Raw genomic sequence first — 26,508 nt, 5'->3', positions numbered from 1 at the left:
TCACAGGTTTTGGTAAACATCACAATTTTCGCTTTTAGCTTTATGTTTATCCTATACTATTTTGTATTCGTACTACCACACTAGAAGCTATTTAAAATAACATAATTTTTGACCTTTTGGTCACGACCGATAGCACGATTTGAGTCAGAAGAGAACAATCATCTTGTTGTCATAGTACTCGTTTCGCCGCAACAGGACACTGCGTTGACAATCATTTGTACAATGTACCAATCATACACCACTAGACACCGATATAAAACTATTCACGCAAGCGGCTTAATAACTATGAATTTTTCTCAATATAATCCAGTTAGAGAGGTTAGTTTAATAACACTGTAATTTCGTTTCATTTTGGATACAGAACATGCATTTAATCTTAAGGTACTTTCAAGATCCTATAGAATGCTTGGGCAATTATTGAATGCTATATTGTGGCTAGCTAGGTCCCGGGTAAAAACTCAATCTAAGTCGGAACCTTACTATTCCTACTACAACACCGGATTATTTCATATTGCTATCCTTGCTATATTCGCTAACTAACGAACGTAATAATAAAACATATTAATTTCAATCTCAGTCATGGAAGCGTGTAAGATAATATAAATAAATAGACAAATATAATATTTTTACATCCGACAACATCTTCTTCAGTCCAATAGACATTGATTGTAAAACAATGTCATATGGTGCTTTGAACATTATTGTTTACTAAGCAGCATTGTACATGTAGCGTCAAATCATTCGCTGCCGGCTTGAATTCGGACGCCATCAGAATGTGGTCGCTATTGTTGTGTTAGATTCATGTAAATTGTAAATAAGATTTCTACATATGGGAATACACCTTCATCGATCACTCTTCGCCATCATCTTCCTAGCCAACGTGCTCCGGCGGTATCTCACCTCCGCCCCCTAATCGCGTATTTTCTCTATCCCTATCGCGTATATTTCTTCGATGGAAGATCACATACGTACTCGAACGATAACTTCAATTCGCCTGCTAATAGTGTATATATAGATGTCAGAGAAAATGACAATAAATTGTCAAAACTACATATTATTATATTTTTTTTGATGTGGAAATCTCCTGTATACAATTTGCTCGATAGGGTAAACAAGGTTACCTAATTAAGTAATTATTTACACTTTCTTCAATAATAAAGTGACGGACTTGATGCTATATGTGTATTCTCTATAAACGTGGAAAGGATGTGTAAATGTAATAAAAAATAATAAAAAACCTAAACGTATAAAATGCTATATACTAGGTTATACGGAAAATCCATTGAAAACCCATCGGTGAACCTATGTATTCTCAAAAGGTTCTGGTATCTCTTATATGACGCACCGGTGCAACACTACCTAGGCTTGTCCCTTTCACTTATATCTCAGGTAATGCAAAATTACTTTGTATTGACGCCTTTCTCGGATCCGCTAACTAATAATATTTCTGGGTTAATGTTTTTTGTCTATACCTACTCTCCTTCTAATGATTACACAGAATCGTAAGTAAGACCAGAAGGCAGGCGTTTTATTGCTAAACTTAACTAAAATCAAACCGAATCAAATCTTCACAGTGATTGTCTGCACAAGCGTAAATTCTAATAAGTTACCATGGAACCCGAGGTTATAATCATGAATAAAAGTGAAATCTGGTTATAGCCAAACGAATATCCGTTTGGATAAGATATAAAAACATATAAACCACGTCCTGAATCCTGCAATTAAACATTGTACCGCATCCATTTCGCAACGCTCTTTGGCGTCGCGCTGAAAACGTTCTCGATTATTTATCATGGCGCGTGTCTATAGCATTTAACGTTAGAGATTTCAAATTGATGCGCAATGTAAACACGGGCCGGAATAGTGAATATTACATTGCATCGAATGTAGGAGAGATATTCGATTCTAATATTAACGCGATATACTTTTGTTCCACGTTTCCTGTTGTAGCTAGATATAATTTTTTATATAATTTTTAAACATCATAAATATTACTGCAAATATTAAAATAAAATACACAATAAAGTAACAATTTAAGAGTACATTATCATGATCATCATTATTTCCGCCGTAAGATGTACGTAACTAGTGGACATATGCCTTATCCATAGATATCTAATAATTCTGGTTAGGCCATAGCGGACGTTTTGCAATAAGCTTGCCCAGCCGTGGTCTTGACTCTATGAGTCCTCAACGGCTACTAGAGAACATTACAAATACTTAATAGCATATAAAATCATTTACAGGAACAAAAATTCCAAATTAACAAAACGAACACTTCATTTAAAGAATTGCAATTTATTTTAATAAAATAATATATTTACAATTTATGATAATTAAAACATCCCTTGCCCTCTCAATACCCTTGTCGTTTGATATTTATAAAATTCCTTATAATTTACCTATTCTTGGTGAGAGGAATATACTTACTAGTTTTCAAGTGTCTAAGTCTTATAGTTCCAGTGATATCTGGATAAGCCGGTACATGGAAGGAAATAACAAAAAATAAATTACTTATTCCTTCGGAATGGAAGATCGCGAACTGTAAGATTTCTTGAGCGAATATTCCAATGAGTAGACGCAAGCGCTCACCATTTCTTACTGTTGGTCATTCCAATATGGTAATAGAGCTGAATCAATATTTCATTCGTTGCTAATATCAGGATGAACTAAAAACAATGTCGCAAGTTGCCGTGTGTCATATATAGGTTGTACGATGCACGCCTTCCAAAAATTAGCAATTATAAAAATAATAAACATAACGGTAATATAGTTAGAATAATCCTTTTCATAATTCGAATTTCTACATAGTAAATTAATTGTTTACTATCTGTCCCTGCAGACTTTATAGTGCCAGTTTATTAGGCACCACACTCCAATAGAAAATGTAAATTGTTTTTTTTTTATTGAGCTATATATATATATATATATATATATATATATATATTACTACGAAGAAGAGAACAGTCTAAGTTATTTTTGACACATAAAAATATTTAAATATTTTTTCGCAAACCACATTACATGTTAAAGTAATCAGTATATTTTTAAAATTATCAGACTTTGTACCATTACATTACCACAGTTTAATTCTACGGTTTATTAAATGGCGCACAGTACAAAGCTATTAAACATCAAAAACCGTATACATCATTGTATTGTTACCTATAAATAGAAAGCAATGGATGTGGCGTTTGCAATTACGGCAGCGGTGAGGCCGGTACGTAATTCACCTGGCATTAGTTTACAAAGCGATTTATGATCAAGGGGCAAATCTGTTTGCTATTTTCTGTAGCTTGCGCGCATAGTTTGTATATACACAGCTTAACCGGCTTCAACGTGCAACTACATTCTAAAATATTTTCTAGTTCCAAAGTAACTTTTGTTAGCTAATTACTACACTACATTGCAATAATAACTAGTAAAAACAATAGATACAACTATTTAGCTGTAACATAAGTTACCGTAACACAATAACATGAGTAGCTTATACAGGGTGATTGGTAATTGTAAAAGCTTGAAGCAGTTGAACATATAGCTCATTTACTGTCAATCAATGTATAGTACACCTTATATAAAAATCTATAGTTTCAGAAATAATTGGTAACATAATTGTAATATAGTAAGAAAAACTGTTTTAGGAAATCGTATTACTATGCAATAAAATTAATTTTTGTTTACTATCTATCCATGCAGGCTTTGTACTACCACAAGTTACTGGCCTTTCTCATTTCAGTGGAGAAAGTAATGATTTCAGAGTGATTAATTTTATACAGGTGATTTGGAAAGCTTTACTAGAAAAATAAGTTTTTCTGGATAAAATAACTAAACATTCATCCTTGTAAAGCTCCTACTAACTATTTTTTTGTATATGCGTGTATTTTATGTATTTTCTTGTATATGCGTGAAAAAAGCTTGAAGTCAATAACTTTCTCATCACTAACATTATTACGGTGATCACAAAAAAAACTTTCAACACAACCAAACTTGGGATTTTATTCTTCGTATATTGCCACGAATTTATAAAGATCGTGATGTTTCAGTTAGCGACGTCGTCGACACGCAGACTGACTCGTGATGTCGAACAGCGACGTCTAGTTCAGGAAATACATGTTGATTGATTATTAGTGTAAAAGCATTAAGAAGCAATCACCCTATATGTTTATTTACTAGATGTGCCCGCGGCTTTTTCGATACAGCCATTTCACAGATTTGCCGGAACAAACAGACAGACAAAAATGTAATACGTAACGTATATATATTCATGTGCACATAATAAAAGCGGTTATTTTATTTTCAGACATTTCAATTGCATTAATTTATATAGATGAAACTTCATAAAATTTGTAACACCTAAAAAGTGCAATAGATTTAATAATAAAAAATTAACTTCAGTTTGAGAAAGTGTTCCTCTAAAAATAAACCTGTGTTAAGAATATTTGTAAAAGTGATTACAAAATATTCGACTTTATTATGGATTCCGCTCAGGTTAGAATGCATTTGAAACTCTCGAAGCTTTGTTTCAAGTTAAATGATGTTAATATCATTATCAACATTTCTGCCGTAAGACATCAGTTGTCAGACGGAAACGACCTGCATACAGCGTCTTCCGGCGACCTTAACAAGGTGGTATTGCATAAAATAACACAAAATAGAAAAATTTAAGGAAATAGAAATAAAAATAGTCAATTAGAAATGTATATAATTAGAATTTTAAGAAATGTGGCGAAGAATAGGAGGCTATGCGTGAATGTAATGTAAATGAAAGCTGAGAGAATAACATACAGAGAGAGAGAGATAATAACAAAAATATGAAGAATAAAAAAATGATGAGAGGGGGGGGGGTAATAGGAAAGTTTGTGAAAAAATCATTATAAAGTATGTCCCTGTATCAAAAATAAGATAGGGGAACGAGAGAAAAAAATAGACCTTAGTAAGATCGTCTGGTACACCTTGACGGTGGATGTTCTACGCTGTGCTAGCCAGTCTGTGGTCTCCACTCCATAACCGTAATGTTCCATTTCAACTTACTAATCCGCTGAGCTATTGCTGTAGGAAAGGTGAACTCGATTGCAGCTGCCTGATGTACACAATTCATCAAAATAAATTATTCAAAGTGGAAAACAATATGATTAATTATTAAAGACGTAATAAAATCTTATATTTTTTATTTAATTTAGATCAATGTTCTCTTCCAAACATAATTCTATTTAAAAAATTCGCTTGATAATTTTTTATAAACATTGTGCTTCCGTACCACTACCATAAAAACGTTATTTTAACGATACATATAAAATACGAGATAGCGTTACATAAATAAGAAATACATTTTTAACATTAAAAACTCTTTTTTAATACGTTCTCTGAAACCGTTAGCGCTATATCATATAAACAGTCTGTAATATAAATAAATATATTTTAATCTTCTAAAATACGACTGCGATTTATATAGGTAGAGTCGATTTAACACTTGTTTATTATAATTAAAGTTGCCAAGGACTGGCTGGTAATAACATACTGACAGCTATTTATTCTTATTAAAAAAATTATTTAAAATACTAAAGGCGTACTGCTTTAAATTTTTAGGTTATATTGTAATATATTTTGTAACGGTTTTAGTGAAATATTGAAGATGAAGCATTGAATAATGAGTTTTATGATCCTACTTGTAAAAAATTTTTTTTGGAGAATACAGTTAACTTACAGCAAGTCTATATACATCGTTACTTAGTAAAGATCGAAGAAATTACGAAAGAATTCATGTAACTGTTGTATTCAACAGTGTAAGATATTTTTCACAGTAATCAGGTAATTTATTTAATTAAGAAAATGTATTATCTCCTATAAGTAATATTAATGCATATCGAGGCAAAGTAATATTTAAATATATATTAATAATTTATTTTATTTAACATTAAAAAACTTTTTCTGTCCTTTAATGGAAAACTAGCTTTTAAAATATTGGAATTTCATAGTTCCAGGTGTTACAAACAATTGATTCATACCGAAAGTATGAAGGATATTAAAAATTGTATTTGGCACCCTTATTCACACAGCGATTCGGTTCTCTTTATCGTCACATTTCATCTTAATATCACAAATATTTTACAACGTATTATAATAAGAAAACACAAGTAAAAATCATATAAAAAGGACAGAGTCGAAATTCAAAAATAATATTTATCTTATTTTTAAATATAACGTTATTTGTGACTACACTAAGATCGTACATACGTGTACAATAATTTTTCACACTAACATTATTAATACCCAATAAAAACAAACGACAAAATACACACAAAACACTTAAATATTATCTTTGTTTTTCTTTATCAAAAAAGTGACGACGGAAAACTTTAGAAATCAGGAAACAATATCATTTTCTTATATCAAAACAGCGGTGGACAAGATTCACCGCAAAAGTTTAACAAGCACATTGACCGATTTTCAACAATTTAGTGTCGCAATAAACGATCCCGCGGCACTTTCTGTTTAGCAGCCAATTTGAAATTAGGTTTCAAACTGTTTGACACTGTTTGACATTATTTAATGTTTACTTTTCTATGAATTCGTTATTGCTATTTGAATCAATCATCTACTGCGTTTTTAGTGTGCAAGCTTATATCTTACGAGCCGAAAGTGTTATATTCTATGACTACTCTATAAGATCGCATTAGGAATGATCCGTAGTTGGACAAAAGTAACCGACATGATCCAATGGATTGACAAGTTGAAGCGGCAATGGACTTGCAACATAGCACGCAGGACAGATTTGGAGTGGAAACTACGAGCCGTCAAGCGCAGGATGTCAACGCGCAAGGTGAGGAGGAGAGACTACCTTATTAAGATAGTTGGTAAACAGTGTTGCAAGCCTCTTTTTACCAGTCCTAGTGGAAATCTTTGAAAGAAGCCTACATCCATCTAAAGACATCCTACAGCTGAAGTAATGACGATGTTATGAACATTTTTAAAACCGTTAAGTCTGTATTATTATTTTTTTTTTTCGTAATTAAATAATGCGCAAAATCCGTGTTCGATAAAGCTGTAAAATCCTTAAGGGTTAACAGCACCGCACAATTATTTTAATTCTTCATCATTGTATTCGCGAATGTATTCTCAAATCGTTTGTTATTTTACTCAAAAATGTTAATAAGAGATTTGCTAACAGGTGAAATTGTTACTTTATATTAAACAAGTATAACAAAAATGTACATAATTTAATAATTTAATCAAAAAATGTCCGATAATTATAAATTATAATAATAACGACCTACGAGTATAAAGATTTGATGGAATTTCAATTTACTAAAAATCTTGGGAGCAAAAGCTTGAAAGTGTTAAATTATTAAGATTCTTTGGAGGCACGCTTACTTTCCTCATTGGCATCTAGTTTATTAATCTTCTTTCTTCTTGCTACCCAAAAAAAAACGAGAAAGAATATGCAAATAGTAAGAAGTTGTTTCGAATTTTAAATCTTTTCGCGCAAATTAATTAAGATTATGTTGTCGTTGAGGTGCACCAGCTCTTATATCCACTGTGCTCGTTGTTTAGATTAAATTTTTATAACGAAAACCCATGAACCAAACTCTTACCGTGTCACCTTTTCGAGGCGAAATATACTACATTTGCACAAGATAATTTTATATTTACGCGAAGAACTAGGTCATATGAAACCCCAACCCATTAAAATCTCCTTGGTTGTCGTAATAAGTACCAGTGAAGGGTCTACCAGGACTTCCTGCGTAACTTACCGAAGGCTTTCAAGACTGTAACAAAGTACATCCGAGTAAAAAGACTAACTTACTTAAACTGTTGTAAAAATGACTCCAATAATTTTACACATAAGTTATCACTTGATTATGTTGGAATATGAAATTACGTCATATTTACCACATATAATATGTATGAGGATAGAGACGTAAGGAACAAAATATGCTAAACGAGCAACAGCGGCAGGCACGCAGACAGGCGTCAACCGATGCGACGGACATACCTCGAAGTATCCGACCTAGAATAGACAAAGCTATTTGCTCTGACGTTGAAAATAGAATCTTAAACACTGCTATTTAATGTACACACATTATAAATTATAATACATGTAGCCCTATTTCAATTCAAAATTATTATTTTTTTCTTTAACAAACGTTTTCTTTAACATTTGTGGTAACTTGTTCTGGGTATTTAATATATTTTTTAAATAATATATAATTACATATTGAACAAAGATTGTTCCCTGAGGTGGACACATCATACCATGGTGTATTAATTTCTATGAAGTACGTGGACGTTCACGTATCATTGGAAAAGATGAAAAATATTTAGTAAAGATACGAAAATTATTGATCATATTATGGACTACCTAGAAATTATTAGCCCCGATTATTGCTGTAGAAAACCCTAACAGAAGAAGAGCTTACGTTAAAAAAATAGTTTATTATTCTTAGTATCAACTTAAATTTTGTATTTCCTATATTTAATCTGTGTCTGTTTCTTATATTTATCTGTGATAGAACTAGTATCCGTTCGATATACTAAAATTCATTATCATTTTACCAATTAGACATCTACTGCTTAATAATAATGACATAAGCCTCCCCTATCAATTTCCAATAGGACTAGTCGAAAGCGACCTGCATCTATCGTTTTCCAAGGACTTTAATAAGATTGTCTCTTCGCCTTGTGAGTGAACTAAACTCACATTGACCACCATAAATATAAAAATTATAAAATAAAATTGGTCGAGAGAAATCATTGGAATTTTCGAGTTGAATGTTCATCATTTGGGCAGTCTTGTTTTTCAACTATCTCAGTGTCTGGTGATCAGCTCGATGAATAATTCGCGGCGTTAACGACTCGCCTGCCGATAGACAGCGAACGCGATCTAAAACGGTGTTCCGCTGTGTTTCATTAAGGCGTTAGAAAATTCCAGAATTTACGAAACGAATTACCACGAATCTGCGATACAAAGATTATTCTGTTTATGCACTGAATTTATAAAATAGCATTTAATAACTCCACTCGTCTTAATTTTGGTCCCCAAAAAGATTTACCCTTCTGAAGAGTGTAAAAAAAAACATATTACAAAATTCACTATGATTAGCTGAAAAAAAAAATTTAACGAAAGAAAATGTTTTACTCAGACATTTGCAGCTAATTTTATTTTTGTTGGAATTTATAATTACTTCTCAAACACAGTGCTACTCTCTTTAAAATACAATTTTTTTTACAATTATTAACACGGGATTTCTCTTCAAGTTCGAATATGGAATGAGAATCTGTAGACGAAAGAAAATGACAAAGCCCAGGGGATTGGCTGGGTAAAGTGTCACTGGACAGGCCACGTAGCGCTCAGGACTGATGGCCCTTTAAGATGGCACATTAAGGTTCTGTAGTGGAAACCACGAATCGGCAAGCGCAGCGCATGATGTCGACCCACAAGCTGACCTGTCACCTCTTTAAAGTCGTCGGCAGACACTGGTTACAGGCCGCTTCTAGCCGTTCATATTGGAAATCGGTGGGGAAGGCCTGTGTCCACAGTGGACATTATATATCAGAAATGGTGATTTTTCCCGTCGCTTATAGATATAAGCTGTTACATCTCATAGTCCAACATTTCTCCCAGATAGTATAGGAGTTAAACGTAAAAATGTGATCTCTTAAAAAATCAACAATAAACACATCGTTTGTGCAGAAAATTATTGAGCACAAAAAACGTCTAGACACCAACAATAAGATGAAACTAACAAAAAAAATTATATTATTTTTTTATTTTATTGCAAGTCCAATTATATAAAAATTATGTCATTTACTGGTAGTCACTAAGTAACCAGTGCTTGTTATAGTGTATATAATAAGCACTGGCTATTTTTCTTTTTTAAACACTGGCTGCATGGATACACTATGCAATAAATTTAAAAAACAAATGCTTTAAATAAAAACAAATTATTATCATTTTACACAAATACAATAAGATTTTCTCACCTCTCAGTGAATCACCGTCTGTCCCCTGTCGACGCCGTCGTCAAGCAGTCTTCAAATATATTTAAAGCGATCTAAAATAACATAATTATAGACACTTGTATACAAGGATTCCGTATTATTTATTAATTGTTTATAATATGTAACTCTCTTATTTCTAGTGTCATTATGTCAAAGAATAATTTTATTTTACTCGAGTACACACCCACGCCTTTGTACACATACGCTTCCTCTAGAATTAAAAGGAAAGCATTTATTTATGCAGAACTAGACATACATAAGCAGACAGGCTATCATCAATATGTGAACTAAAGGCCATAATAGAAAAAAGTTTCGTGGGGTTACAATTGTATGAAAATTCACTCATATATATATGTATATATATTCTTTATTATTATTCTTATCATGAAGTACTCAAGTGGTAACTCTTAAAATAAACAGTGCGTTATAGTGTATATTTATACATATATAAATCAATACACATTTCAATAAGAAGCTTAACGAGAAGCCATGTTTTTTCTGTGGATATTCTCCCGCATCGGATTGAAGTGTTTTATTTTGACGTTTTAAATGTACATAGTGAAGGAATGGAACAGTTTGCCTTTGATAGAGTAAACAATGTTAGGAATTGTAAAGGCATAGCGACTTAAAACTTTACATACACTTTAAATTTAAATACTCCTCCTTGCAATGTTTCCCACTTCACTAAAGATTGTGACGCTTTTTTGAAACTTTAACGCTCATTACATTATGCCGTTTATTCCGGTATTCTGCGCATTGTTTCGGGTACCGTGTTATCGAACTTGGTTCAGTCCTTATTGAACCATCAACCAACATGGGACTGCGATCTGCAGCGGCCTTCCATCCACACGGTGATCGAAAGTTTTTTCAGGTGTGATATTACAGTCTTTCCTATATGATCGAAAGACTGAAAAATCGACACAATGTATATAGTGTAAAAGCAAGAATATAGTACTATTTCTAATAAAAACATTTTCGTTTTAAATGTATAAACTTTTCTAACTACGCATTTTAATCAGCATAGTTATTTACACTTAAATATTATAGGGCTAACTTATTTATACTTTATCATTTGAATTGGTGTAAAGGCCGTCAAATTAATAACACAAAAGCTTGTATTGTTATCTGTACCAAGCAGATAACAGCGTTGTAATTAAAAAAAAGCAATTGTTTTTTGTGTACATTTTGTAAGCGTACGGAATCCTAAACGATCTTCGTGATAATACATCGCGTTCCAGTTGTGAAAGTATTTCGGACCGGACAGAATTAAAAATAAAAATTAGCTGCGTGTGACTAACACTATCCAAATAAATTATCTCTATAATTGTTACTAAAATAAACAATCGTATTTGTTTTGTATTTATTATAACATATTGTGATTGCCAATACGTTCACCCCAAGGTGAACATAATTTCACAATATGACGCCCACTACTATACATAGGTCCCGAACCAAATATTTCTAATAAGGCTGGAAGGGGCCTGCATCCAGGGTTATACGATGATTAACTTAAGTTCTTAACCCTTTTCTTGATATTGTATCTGTAGAGATACATCAGAATTAAAAAAAATAGTGGCATCAATTTTGAACGCAAAGTAATCATTTAATAGTGAATGTTTAGGTAATTTCTTAATTTTCGAACGCTTGTTCAGTTTTTTCTGTTGGCATCCTTGGGTCTTAAAAGTCAAGCGGTATGAATATTAATGTAATATTAAAAAAACCTACCAAGATAAGGGTTAAAATATAAAATCCTCAATAGCATCATACGCGATATCCTCTTTTTGTACCATGACTTAGCAGTTTTATCTAGTCTTTGTGTGTCAATGTTATTAAGATTTTTCAAACATAAAGACATTTCTCATCAAAACAGTAACAAGAACATATTATTTAATATTAGAATGTAACTTATAATACAGAAGTTATATATCGTCGTAATAATAAATTAAACAAATTACTTACTAGCTTTTTATATATTATATAAAAATGTACATAAAAAGCGGCCGCGTACTTAAACTGTATTGATTGTTTTCAGAGAGTTTTTTCCAAAAACTTTTTTATTTTTTCTTAACTTGTTCTTTAATATTACCTCTGTTTTAAATTAAAACTAACTTTTATTTTAAAACGCACTTTAATAAAATCCAAATTTGAACTTAGATGTGTAGAATAACTTGATTAAAATTCAATGGCCGGTTAATAGTACTAATTCATAATGAAAATATCAATAATAATTGACCTAAATAAAGTCGTTTTTGGTATATTACATCATTATCGATTGTTTTGACTTGGGTCGCACGCTGCACTCAAAATATACCGGCTTCAAAACAAACGAAACCGCACGAGAAACTTTCCTGCTAATTACGCAGTGCCTTGTGTTAGTCATGTCGATTTTATTTGTCTATAATACTCTCATCAATATAATATATCAATACTCATTATCATATTTATATCAGCCCATGGACATCCGCTTCAAGGCATAGGCTTCCCTGAGAGATGAGAAACCTACTTCCCACGACTTTAACACGTTCACTGCGGGCCCAATTTTGAAGAACTTTCAGCTGGTGCGGTTGAGGTCGAATCAGCCTCAAGCTGAACTTCCTAGTAGTGCGGTAGAGGCCTTTTCTGCCTCATGTTCATCAATATTTTTTTACAATATTGAGTCAATGCTTCGCAGACATAAAGAAAGCTATATTTGTCTTTGTCATACCTCATACGGTTGAGTGTAAACAGCCGCCGCACTAGAGAGAAAACACGAGTTTTACGCGCCGCACCAGTGCAAAGTCTACCATGAGGCTGAATCGACCTCAAGCCGCAGTGAACGTGTTAACTATGACGTCGCTCTACCTAGTGGGGCTCTACCCGCGCCGCGCCCACCAGATCGTGGTCGCCACTTCAGACTACTAATAAAGCGAACTACATTGATGTCCTTCTGTCTGTCCCTGATTCGAAATAATGTTCAATTTAATTTAATATTCATTATTGTGCGCGCTATGATAAATTTAAATAATAATAAACAAAAAATTACAATGGGCGGTCTTATCGCACGAGGTAATCTCCTACAGACAAACATATTATGGAAACTGTAGAAGTATAAATAACGGGTAGTTAACGTGTACAAAATATACAAAATAACAATAACAATATCTTTTTATGAAATAGTCGTCCGAATTTCTTCGTCATTGATAAGTTCTGCGCTAAGCATAGAACTTCTTGACTAGAAGATAGCCATCATCTAATCTAGTTATTTTTATCATCATTATTTCAGCGACGAGACGTCCACTAGTGGACATAGGCCTTCCCATAGATTTTCAATAAAACCGGTTGACAGCAACCTGCATTCAGTGTCTTCTGAAAACCTTAACAAAGTCCACTGTCAATATACTGCGCTTGCCGCTCCGTACTCTCTACTCTAGAATCTTAAAGATCCTCTTTTACTTGCCCCTACTACTTTTTCTTTATTGTTTTTAATAGTATCAAATATTTTCAGATATTTAGATTCATTAACAATGATAAATATTGGTTCTACAAAATATATTAGGAGTACTATCTCATTATTCTCAGACCATTATTAAACAACTATATCCATTTCTGTTAGAACGTTTTACTGATCAACTAAAAGATAATACTCAAAGTGCGGAAGATCGAGTCACTGATTACGTTCACAGATGCGATTACACTGATGCGTGGTACAGCAAATACAAAACCATATCCATGCAAGTACCTAATTTGCTGCTTTAATTCAAATTCAAATTCAAAATATCTTTCTTTAAGTAGGCATTTACATGCGCTTTTGAATCGTCGAGTGCTTTAACACTGTAAGTAGTGAGCTTCCACCGATCTACTGAATAAAATTTAACTATTTTTCATTTGTATTTAATAATATCAAACATTCAAATGAGTCAACAAACCAAGGTCCACGCATTTTGATCTAACAAATCTATATTATATCAAACAATAATATCTATTCAAAATCTATTTAATAATATACTTTTATAATTATATTTAAAACTAAGAAAAGGAAGGGATAAGACATCTTGAGGAACTTTATTACATATTGGTACATTGAAACCAATAAAAGATTTATAATTATTTTGAAGATGCAATATAGGCGTTAGGAGTTAATTTTTATTTCTTGTATGTATCATATGTCTGTCATAAAATGTTAAATGTTATAAAAGATTTCAAATTTTTGCGCATAAATAATAAAATATTATTTTAGTATTTGAGAAGCAATCGCTATAATACCAATTCATTTAAAACATCTATTAGGAAAACTCTAGCTTTTAAGTTGTAAATAGCCCGAACAGCTCATTTTTGTAAAATAAATATAAAATAAGTTTCTGCGTCACTACCCATAATAAAATAACATAAAAAAAATTCCCTGAAACTAGTTAAAAATACACGAGACAAGCTGTATTAACTTAATTTTAGACAAGTCATTTCGCGTAAAATATATATAACAAGGTGGAAATTATAAACACTACCCCAGCAGTCATGTAGTCCAGTCTAACAAAAACTTACTGACTAATCCAACAAAGATTTACTTTACATTTTTTTAAGTCTATTTACAAAGAGAGTAAAGATAAATAAACCATAATTGTTACACAACACAATAAACTTTATTGGTAGTAAAATAGTAGAACTTTACATTACTTTTTTGCAGTAACAAGGGCGATAATTATACCTACGAAATGCAAGCATTTGTGTGAACATTTCGTTTTACTAAAATTACATGACGTATGTTATCGAACGGTGAAGTTTATCGCATACTTCACGGTTTAGTATTATTTATTACGCTGGTGCCCGATCTCGGGTACCATTCACTAGTTTGATTATTCGTAGCCGGATATTTTGGCTCCGTTTCAATCACGTGATGAATCACGAAGCTTTTGTTCGACTTCTTTCATCTTTGCTGTAATAGACCATTAAATATTAAGCGTATTATGATACGGTTATAAACTAAAATGGCGGGAAATCGGAAGAACGGGACCATTGCCAGTTCTCAATTGTAGAGAAATACGTTTGACAGAAATCTCGGTGTAAATGTATTAGTAAATGTCATTTATTGCTTGTTAATGATTTTAAAAATACGATTTACCGATTTTTTTCTTCTAGTCTAGACTTATTCCTAGTTTCTACAACATTGAAATGCGTAGTACTGAAAAAACTTACAATTATCTGGAAAACAAATATACAAGGAAGATCTGTATCAAATAGGTGCTAGCCTATTTGGAATGCAGTTATTTGATACAAAAGAGAGCGCAGACAGTTGGCTGCAATAGATTGCCGTTCTGCTAATAATAAACCCAACTAATAAAATAATACACTCTAATCAAAACAACCTAGCGATACAAATTAGACGTACAGCAAGACCACACTTATATCACTATGTAGTGAATAATATAACTATAGATAAATTCATAATGAATTTGTATGCGGTAGAGATGGATCGAGATGTATAAAAGTAATTAAATGTAACCTGCCAAAGGATATAGGCATATTAATAATGAACATGAGCATCCAAAACGGGATGCTAAAGGCGCATTGGTAAGATCATTTAAAATTTAGGTAACTTGAGAGGGGAGGACGGTCCTTGAAGATGAACGTCAATGCATATCAAAATTTTCTTAAAACTGTTACGTAAGTGGTCAGCCCTATACACCGTACCCGACTCTCACTACAACGCGAGGGAGCCGGCGTCCGCACGGTCTGTCCATGAAGTACTGTGAAGTTACTTCTCTAATATACACTACAATACACAGGCTTTAAAAAGTGCTCTGAACTACTAATAATAGTTGTCATGTTTTTTGATTACCATAATTCAAAAGCATTGGAATACTATTTAATCTCGTCAGTGCTTTTATCGATTTTGGACCTACAGGACTTTCCTTTCTAATTTATTTTCTATCGCGTAGTATACGCTAAATACTATGAATAACCATGCAAATTTATTTAATATCTAAATTAACTCCAATAAGTGCTTCTGGATGTTCCGATCAAACATTACTGAAAGCGCTCTCAGAATTATGATTTCCATTTATAACTTAGGATATTGAATAAGGGCATCTCGTATTTATAGCACCAATCAGTGTACATACAAGTTCTGCACCACTCGCCTGTTAATGCACAATTGTGCAGGAAGGAGCCATAAATTTAATGCTACACACGAAACGGAACTAAAGCTTCACGAATGCCAGCCCCTTATCAGTCCAGACCGAGCTTAAATACGTATTAATTCTAAAACGAAATTTATGGCAACTCTACCAATGGCTTCTTGGTCGTAAAGTAAACAGTTGGCTAAACGGGACGTTTAAAGATGGCCGATTAAGATAAAATGACGATAAATAATATTGTGATCAATAAATCGCATCTATAATTAGCGCAATCTGAAAATTAATACAGAAAGATTTAGAAGTAAAATCAAAATGTAATTAAGTTTTATAAAACCTTTGGTATTTACTTGAAGACGAAAAACTACAGCATTTTGTAACATACTCATAAGACTTTTTGTTTAACCTTTTTTAGCAAGATCAAAAATCAAAATTAATATAGAAATGGTACATAAAATACAATAATGTTTCTTACCCCAACTAAATAAATTATCAATAAATAAACCTGATGGGTTTTTGTGTCTCCTTTTAAGCTACTACACTTGTATTGTGGAAGAACACTTCTCTTTATCCACACATTTTTTATTATGATCTAGGTAGTGACAAATAGGAATATACGACTAAATTGACTAAACTGATTTACAAACGCTTTGTTTTGGTTGTTACCATGTTAACAATACCTCAAGTTTCTTCCGCCACTTCTTCCAGACCTAACTAGCATTCCGAATTGGTATTAATGTTAGCCAGGCAATGACCACAGACCAAAATCTAGATTAGTTGCTCACAGATGCCGTTGAGCCGGAATACTAAGCGCGTTCTGAATAGCCGAGGTTCCGTCTCAGAATCCGGGTACCGGGTCAATCCATAGATCGTCCGCGCATACGATGTAAGAACTTCGCAGCCTCCCAATTTAATAATAAAGCAGTAGGTAGCTAATCAATCCAAAGTTCGTAAAGCCTCGAGCTTTGCTCCCAAGAACCAGGTTTAACCGGTGCACCAACAGCAATGCCTTTTCAAACATAATATATAATTATAACAAATATGAAAATAAATAACCATAACATGAAAGGTTTCGTTCCCATGTTTTTAGTGTAAATAAACTTTTGTTATAGGATTGTAGTTTCGTCAATAGTTACTGGCTTTATTATTTCAGGCGATGTTATTGTTTGTGCCTGAACAGAAACTGCATCGGTCGTGAATTAGTTTACTTAACCTCGGCGCTGAAGCAGTAATTGTGAATAAAACGTTTAATTCTAATGCTTAGACTACTACTGTTGCCCTGTTAGGTAAATGCCGACATATTAATGTATTTATATTTATATCTCAACAAGAATTTAATTTTTTAATCTAAGTCCAACTGACATTAGTGTCAGTGCCTTTGTATATAAAATCACAATTAATATTTCGCTTCTACTTTCTTCTCTTTTTCTTACGTGTTAACTTATATATTAGAATTAAGTTACCAAAGTCTTTCAAAAACAATTTTTGTGCCTCATTTACTAGCTTCGTTTTTGTTTATAACAATGTTCAGTTTTTAACATTACGGTTTGAGTGACAATTTCTTCGTCCCTACTCTATATACATAATATTTACCTTGACCACTAGTGTAAGTTATTAAAATAGAAGGCCAAAAGAGTCAAATTTGATAGAAATTATTGTAAGGATTTGCATAAAATCCTTCAGCTTAAATCTACCACGGTTGCAAACGCGCCCTTATTTGAAAAGTGCCCAAAACAAATTCAGAAAAGTTCTTTTGTGATCACTTCTACAATATACCTGCACTGGCTGGCCGCTTCTAAACATTAATCTCGTGAAATAAATTATTTGTCCAGTAGAAACAAAATGTTAATAAAACGCGTCAATAGATCGCAGGCGTTTTATAACTGCCGCCACTGCACTGGCTGGCCGCTTCTAAACTTTAATCTCGTGAATTAAAATATTTGTCCAGTAGAAACAAAATGTTAATAAAACGCGTCAAAAGAGCGCTCGCGTTTTATAACTGCCGCCCCTGCACTGGCTGGCCGCTTCTAAACTTTAATCTCGTGAATGACGTTTATTTCGAGTTGAAGCCAAATGTCAAAAAAACGCGCCCATAGAGCGCTCGCGTTTTATAACTGCCGCCCCTGCACTGGCTGGCCGCTTCTAAACATTAATCTCGTGAAATGACGTTTATTTCGAGTTGAAGTCAATTGTCAAGAAAACGCGCACATAGGGCGGTCGCGTTTTATAACTGCTGCCCCTGCACTGGCTAGCCGCATCTATACGTTCAACTCGTGAAATGACGTTTATTTCGAGTTGAAGCCAAATGTCAAAAAAACGCGCCCATAGAGCGCTCGCGTTTTATAACTGCCGCCCCTGCACTGGCTGGCCGCTTCTAAACATTAATCTCGTGAAATGACGTTTATTTCGAGTTGAAGTCAATTGTCAAGAAAACGCGCACATAGGGCGGTCGCGTTTTATAACTGCTGCCCCTGCACTGGCTAGCCGCATCTATACGTTCAACTCGTGAAATGACGTTTATTTCGAGTTGAAGCCAAATGTCAAAAAAACGCGCCCATAGAGCGCTCGCGTTTTATAACTGCCGCCCCTGCACTGGCTGGCCGCTTCTAAACATTAATCTCGTGAAATGACGTTTATTTCGAGTTGAAGTCAATTGTCAAGAAAACGCGCACATAGGGCGGTCGCGTTTTATAACTGCTGCCCCTGCACTGGCTAGCCGCATCTATACGTTCAACTCGTGAAATGACGTTTATTTCGAGTTGAAGCCAAATGTCAAAAAAACGCGCCCATAGAGCGCTCGCGTTTTATAACTGCCGCCCCTGCACTGGCTGGCCGCTTCTAAACATTAATCTCGTGAATGACGTTTATTTCGAGTTGAAGCCAAATGTCAAAAAAACGCGCCCATAGAGCGCTCGCGTTTTATAACTGCCGCCCCTGCACTGGCTGGCCGCTTCTAAACATTAATCTCGTGAAATGACGTTTATTTCGAGTTGAAGTCAATTGTCAAGAAAACGCGCACATAGGGCGGTCGCGTTTTATAACTGCTGCCCCTGCACTGGCTAGCCGCATCTATACGTTCAACTCGTGAAATGACGTTTATTTCGAGTTGAAGCCAAATGTCAAAAAAACGCGCCCATAGAGCGCTCGCGTTTTATAACTGCCGCCCCTGCACTGGCTGGCCGCTTCTAAACATTAATCTCGTGAAATGACGTTTATTTCGAGTTGAAGTCAATTGTCAAGAAAACGCGCACATAGGGCGGTCGCGTTTTATAACTGCTGCCCCTGCACTGGCTAGCCGCATCTATACGTTCAACTCGTGAAATGACGTTTATTTCGAGTTGAAGCCAAATGTCAAAAAAACGCGCCCATAGGGCGCTCGCGTTTTATAACTGCCGCCCCTGCACTGGCTGGCCGCTTCTAAACATTAATCTCGTGAAATGACGTTTATTTCGAGTTGAAGTCAATTGTCAAGAAAACGCGCACATAGGGCGGTCGCGTTTTATAACTGCTGCCCCTGCACTGGCTAGCCGCATCTATACGTTCAACTCGTGAAATGACGTTTATTTCGAGTTGAAGCCAAATGTCAAAAAAACGCGCCCATAGGGCGCTCGCGTTTTATAACTGCCGCCCCTGCACTGGCTGGCCGCTTCTAAACATTAATCTCGTGAAATGACGTTTATTTCGAGTTGAAGTCAATTGTCAAGAAAACGCGCACATAGGGCGGTCGCGTTTTATAACTGCTGCCCCTGCACTGGCTAGCCGCATCTATACGTTCAACTCGTGAAATGACGTTTATTTCGAGTTGAAGCCAAATGTCAAAAAAACGCGCCCATAGGGCGCTCGCGTTTTATAACTGCCGCCCCTGCACTGGCTGGCCGCTTCTAAACATTAATCTCGTGAAATGACGTTTATTTCGAGTTGAAGTCAATTGTCAAGAAAACGCGCACATAGGGCGGTCGCGTTTTATAACTGCTGCCCCTGCACTGGCTAGCCGCATCTATACGTTCAACTCGTGAAATGACGTTTATTTTGAGTTGAAGCCAAATGTCAAAAAAACGCGCCCATAAGGCACTCGCGTTCCATAACTGCCGCCCCTGCACTGGCTAGCCGCTTCTAAACGTTCAACTCCAGAAATAAGGTATTTTTCCAGTAGAAAGAAAATTTTAATAAAACGCCTCAATAGGGCATGAGCGTTTGATAAATGCCGCCCCTGCAATAGCTGGCCGCTTCTAAACGTTCAACTCATGAAATTACAATATACTTAATATAGTAATAAAGCAATTTATTTCAAGGCTTTATTATGACTTATTTCTAAGCGTGATTTTTTAAGTGACAATTTTGAAACAGACAAAACCCTCTGTGGTATTAACTTTTTACATGAATTTGAGTTTTTAAAATGCTCATAGCTTTTAGTCTAAGCCATTGTTTTATAAATTATTATTGGTGGTCTCTCCTACTGCAGACTATGGCCGATTCTTTTCTTCTTCTCTAAGTTAGGAGTAACAGCTCCGCTGTCCAGGAACTTCATTGAGATCGATTCTGGCCAAACCACTGCAATACACGACGAACAGAGATTAATTTAACATATATTTATTAAAATAAAATAAATGTAAACAATGAATTTAAATAATATAAACATAAGGAAGGATGTGAATTAATGGTATAATGTACGAAAGTAAGTTAGGCTAAAAAAACAATATTATATAAAATAGAATAAAATTACATAAATGATCAGAGAATAGCAAAATAGGCACTAGATATTAGCAAAAAAAGATAAAAGTTAATAGACATTAAGAATACAAAATAGTATAATTATAATCTAATATAAATTATTCACCCATAGATTTAACACGTTCACTGCGGGCCCAATTTTGAAGAACTTTCAGCTGGTGCGGCTGAGGTCGAGTCAGCCTCAAGCTGAACTTCCTAGTAGTGCGGTTGAGGCCTTTTCTGCCTCATGTTTCGGTTGAGTGTAAACAGCCGCCGCACTAGAGAGAAAACACGAGTTTTACGCGCCGCACCAGTGCAAAGTCTACCATGAGGCTGAATCGGCCTCAAGCCGCAGTGAACGTGTTAAGGACTCTACCACAATGATAGAGGTACGTGGTTAAGCTCACAATCGCTCAACGAGCTATGGATAAAGCTATGTTCGAGATTTCGATAAGAGAGATATGTCTTGTTTTAGGCTAACAGAAGTCGAGTAACAAGTGGTTAACTGTTAGAAAAGCGGCCCTGTTCAAGAAAGCAACCTGGCTACGCTCGATTCCTGGTCTGACTTGGCCCTGCCGCGAACGTTACGCAATTTAAACTGCCAAGCATCAATTCTATGTCTATTGTAAAACCGCTATCTTAATACAAGGTGATTCGTTTTAGGTTGAAAAGCTTTAAAGAGAAGTTGCAGTCAATTAATGTATCCAAAAACCCATGGTTTCAAAAGTAACCAATAACGTAATGATAATACAGCAAGGTAAAGCATTTCCTAAATCCGGATTGTAATATATTAAAACAAAATATTGTTTACTTTCTGTCCATGCAAATTTCGTGCTGACAGAAATTATTGACAGCGCATTGTTACAAAACGAATGTATTTAAAATATCTAGCATGTTACGAAATTTTCAATTATACAAGGCGTTTGAAAATAGGTTTAAAAGTTTCTAACATTTTACTAGCAAATGAAAACAAAAACTAATATACACTTTTCCCTTCAAATCTTTTACACGAATCATGCTGTAAACATTGTATACTTTTTGCATAGAGAAGATTTTGATTTACCGACGAAGATTTGATAAAGTTAGTTGTAATAAACTTGTAGTAACGTAATATATTTTTTAATACACTGCATGGAAATATACAATATAATCCAAACAGTAGATATACCGGCCCTGAATGTATTCACGTAAGCGTTGGCCCGCAAACAGGAAGCCGGTAGCCTGATGATTAGAGAGACGGCACGCTAGGATTAACATGCTATTCAATACCGAATATTTCTTAGCTAAATGCTATTTTTAAATCGTTTACAAACGATATTTTTAATTCGCAGAGCTTTTATATTACATCTATGATCTGTGTTCTGGAATTTCGTACGATTTGAAAATGTAAACAAAATTAATGTTTTGATTTTCATCGCACAATGACTTGAGAAAATGTTTTAATGCGTAGCGCAATGACCTGTTGTTCAGTTATTTGCCTTCATCATTATAATGTTGTGCAATTCTCGATTTTGAAGTTCAAAATCCACTACTTGATAGCAAACACTCTACTAAACCACTACTGAAATCGGATAATGTTCACGTTGTACTCAGTTCAATAATTGGGAAGTTTCTATATAGTCTTGTCTATAACTTCAGTTATTCTACTTAATAGTAAATATATTTCTACGATCACCTTTACGTTTCAGAAATAATTTTCACTTCATCTCCTGTTCGTTTTGAAATTTTCAGTTAAATAATGGCCAGTGTATCTCTTAAAAGCCGCGAGTCCTTTCTTCCTTTAAAATACACGACATAGTTCTAGGAACTATATCCATTTCAGATGATTAAATATTTTGTCTTTGGACAGGATTTCTTCGTATTTTTCCTCGGTTTGTTTAAACTCTTTGTTCGTATGTATACAACGTGCTTATCGAGCAGCCAGGAGCCGGTAGCTCAGTATTCAGGTTGATGTATTCTTTGTTAGCCTTGTGGGGCTTTTACAACTTCGTCGGTTTCAGGGCTTGCGGGTCGCTATACTATTCGCCGCCTCCCGGCGTGTCGTGCGCTGCGAGGGACTTGCTGTGTTGCTGCTTTTCTCCTTCGATGGTGGTGCTGGAGTCGGCGTCAGTGTCTTGTTGTGTTGTTCTTCTTGCTTCTGCCTCCTAGCAGTCGGCAGCCGGTAGACGCGGCATGGGTAGACACCCTTCTGAGTGTACCGACGACATAGTTACCGTCACGGGAAGTAGAAGACTAGTCATTGTGGCGATCTTAGGAGGAGGCCTATGCCTTTCAGTAGGCAGTAGTGCAAATGGTTTTTTTTAACTATTACAGCACTTACAGGTAGACTAAATAAGATCGCAGTAACTATTTAATAGATTCAGCCGTTACTTTGTGGAAGTTTATCCTAAGTAAGAAAAGGACTAATATATAAAGTGCACCGCCCACCAGCTGATAAATGCGCATGCGGCAAACAATGCGAATTACACAACTATCACTCAATGAGTGAAAGTTGTGTAATATTAACGGTGGTAGTTGTGTGGTGCGGGTGGTGCACTTTATTGAACGACAACTGTCACATAGCGGAAGTAGCTATATATTATAAGTATATATATATTAGTTACGCAGTAACTATGGCTCCCTACTGCTTTATAGCAAACTTAAACGCCAAAGCAGTAAGATTGTCATTGATATACGAGTACATTAAAAGTAAGAATGTCGAGGCCTTTAGTCCCGATCGGTTGAGAATAAGTTCAAAGTAATCCCTGTCCGTTAGTTAAAAGAATAGAGGTCTACACAGTGAAGTCTTGAAGAATGAAGATATTAAGTTGACTTAGGCTGTTTCATATCGAGGATTTCCAAAAAAAATTTTTTTGGCCCTCGCTTTTTGGGGCCACATTTTCCCCCAATTTATTTCTGGGACAGAGATATAAATTCTCTCATTTTCACCATCCGAGAAAGTCGTGCTGTGCTTGTGCCAAGAAATTCCATTGACCCCAACCTTATATACTGGATAGAAAGTAATAACCTTGTCTTTTCGCTTGAAGGAAATAGTATTTAGTTAAAATTTTCGTAAAAAGAAGTGGTAAAAGTGTAAAAATAGGACTAATGTCATTATTCTATTAGAGTAATTTATAATATATTATATTAACTGCTCTTTGCATACAATGTAGTATTATTTATGAGTAGATAAATTCCAAGCTTATTGTAATGCTTCTCGGTAATCATTCACTCTCAAATTTATAAACTCTGGCCAAATTATGTATAAGAAAGACAACGTCATGAAGTGACTTGTTATCAAAAGATGGAGTAAATGACACAAGATCGAGAAATCGCTTTACTTTATGATCGACGAATCAAATGAAAACTTTCAGGGTTCACCCTATAGCTTCCACACTTGAAATCACATAAGTTATTGACAAATTGCTGACCCAGGAGTCTCGACCGATGTCTAACTTTAAATCAAGAGAAAATCATCGCCTTGTTTATTAATTGCATAAATAGGTATGTAACAAAGAATACCGTAATAGCGTTCTGTATAACAGTCGTGTGGTTAAGTCTGTATGTGGATTGAGACAGTAAAGAGGCAGGTAAAGGCGCCAATTATTACTCATTGCAATGTATATATTACTGAGAGAATAAATTAATACCATAAAAATATACCACGAAGCACTCTCGTGATTAAGTTTATGTATCATCGAGCCTAAAATACCTCTACCTTCGATTCCGCGTGTCTCGATCGAAGCATTGATCATAACTTATTCCAACATTATTGCAAAAACCTTTTACAACTGATGTTCATATTTACCTCAACGCAAACATAGCAATGTTCCCAGAATATTCGATATGCAGTTATATTTGAACTGCATATTTTGCGGCCTCTGCAGAGAGATTTATGCACTTTGTCATCAATACGAGGTCATTAACCTGGACTGTTATTGACTTCAATTATTTTGATATCGATCAACCGGCATATGGGAAAATATCTTTTTGTTTCATCGTCATTACAGTCAAAGGAAGTCCACTGGACATAAGCCATATCCCCCACATTATGTTTATGTCCACTAGACATAAAAATAATGTGAGTGGGTATCACCATTAATATTCATATTGTAAATGCCTATTGATTTTTTTAACGACCACGGTTCACGATTTGATGCTTAAAGCGTCATGTAATGCGTCACGTAGCAATCTTTTTAAACAGGAATTTATTTACTAAAATGTGTTTAACAGAGTAATTGCTTTATTGTAATGTATTAAACTTCTTATTTTGTGATCAAGTCGTGATAAACCAGACATGTGTATATGAGTCATAATCAACACCCTGAAATACGTAACTTTATTTTTTCTATTAAAATGCAACAGGCGAATAAATCTGGCGGTACGGTGTGCAAGGATACATGGCACAACAATATTTTAATATGTAGTAATTCTTACGAAAACGCTACTTCTCACTATATTACCATTTCTGGAACCTTTGTTTCTTGGATATGGAATAAATTGAATTGAATTTGAATACATTAATTGACAGTAAATAAGCTATACATTCAACCCTCTAAAACTTTTACAATCAATACCTCAGCAAAACATAATTATAATTGAATTACTATTAATATAGTAGAAGGTTATAAACACATCTTTATATTTCTTTATAATCATCCGTCCCTTTCACTTGCGTCTTTAAACGTTATCTCAAAAACTTCGTCCGTCGAATAGTTTGATACAAACAGCAAAGATAACTTCATTAAAAATAATCGCGTAGGTAAGAAATCAGTAATATGTAAAATGAAACTGCAAACCATTTGTAAAATTCTATTTTATGCTTAAAATGTTATAGAAATAAATTTCTTAACAACTTAAATACTATTATAATTTAATTTATTTCTAGTGAAATTTTGGAATGGTTAAAATACAAAACTCTTTCTTTCATGAAAAACATAAATACAAAAACGTTGCAAATATTGTTTTAATACGGCATGTTAAAATTAGGTGAAAATTTGTGCTTTTCTAAATAAACAAAAATGAATTTAACATTTTTACACACATAAGTAGCGTAGTTTTTCCTGACAAATAATATTTACATTAAAAAAAAATGTGCGTGTTACCTGTAATTAAATAAAGAATGACTTATGATTTTATTTCGTTAATAAATTGAACATATAAAGAGTATATTACGCTATATATCCATTCAAATAAACAATTTTAAAATAATAATAGCATCTTAACTAGAACGATGTTATTTCTTTTATATTTAATATCACGATTTCAAATCTGTAAATTAAAACACCACTCGTGGTTTAGAAAAAATCTTTTTTCTCGTTTATATTTAAATAATGTAATATAGTGCAACCGCAACCGCTGTACCACGCCTTAAGAAAGTGCGGAGTGATAGGAGGCGTAGACGTCGGACTTACCTGACGCGTGGTGCAGCGGTTTCAGTATCATTATAAATAAGTTTACTAAGAACCAACTAAAATTCAGTTCTATCATGTTTTGTTACCAGTACTGCCAATATTTTTGGTATATTCAACTTATTTTCGAATCCAATACACTCAAAATTCGAGATCAAGGGGCCCAATTCGTCACAGACAAGCCATATGTTATAATTACAATTTACCTTATATCTATATATAACACTAAATATTTACAAAGATAGGCGACAATGATATCCTAATGTACGTCATACAGTCAGCGTGTGGGCGAAGGCTTAGCT

General features: G+C 34.3%; 1 protein-coding gene across 1 annotated transcript in view; it reads left to right on the top strand.

Moving 5' to 3' along the window:
* LOC137925232 (uncharacterized) overlaps positions 1 to 26,508 on the top strand; it is an 84,964-nt gene that overhangs the window by 20,947 nt on the left and 37,509 nt on the right. The window lies entirely within an intron of this gene.

The sequence above is a fragment of the Battus philenor genome, unplaced genomic scaffold (assembly GCF_028537555.1).
Source record: "Battus philenor isolate CCGP_79_NKW_IND1 unplaced genomic scaffold, ilBatPhil1.0.hap1 SCAF_26, whole genome shotgun sequence".
Classification (NCBI taxonomy): Eukaryota; Metazoa; Arthropoda; class Insecta; order Lepidoptera; family Papilionidae; genus Battus; species Battus philenor.
The sequence above is the reverse complement of the archived record's forward strand: the minus strand, read 5'-3'. Positions and strand labels throughout refer to the sequence as shown.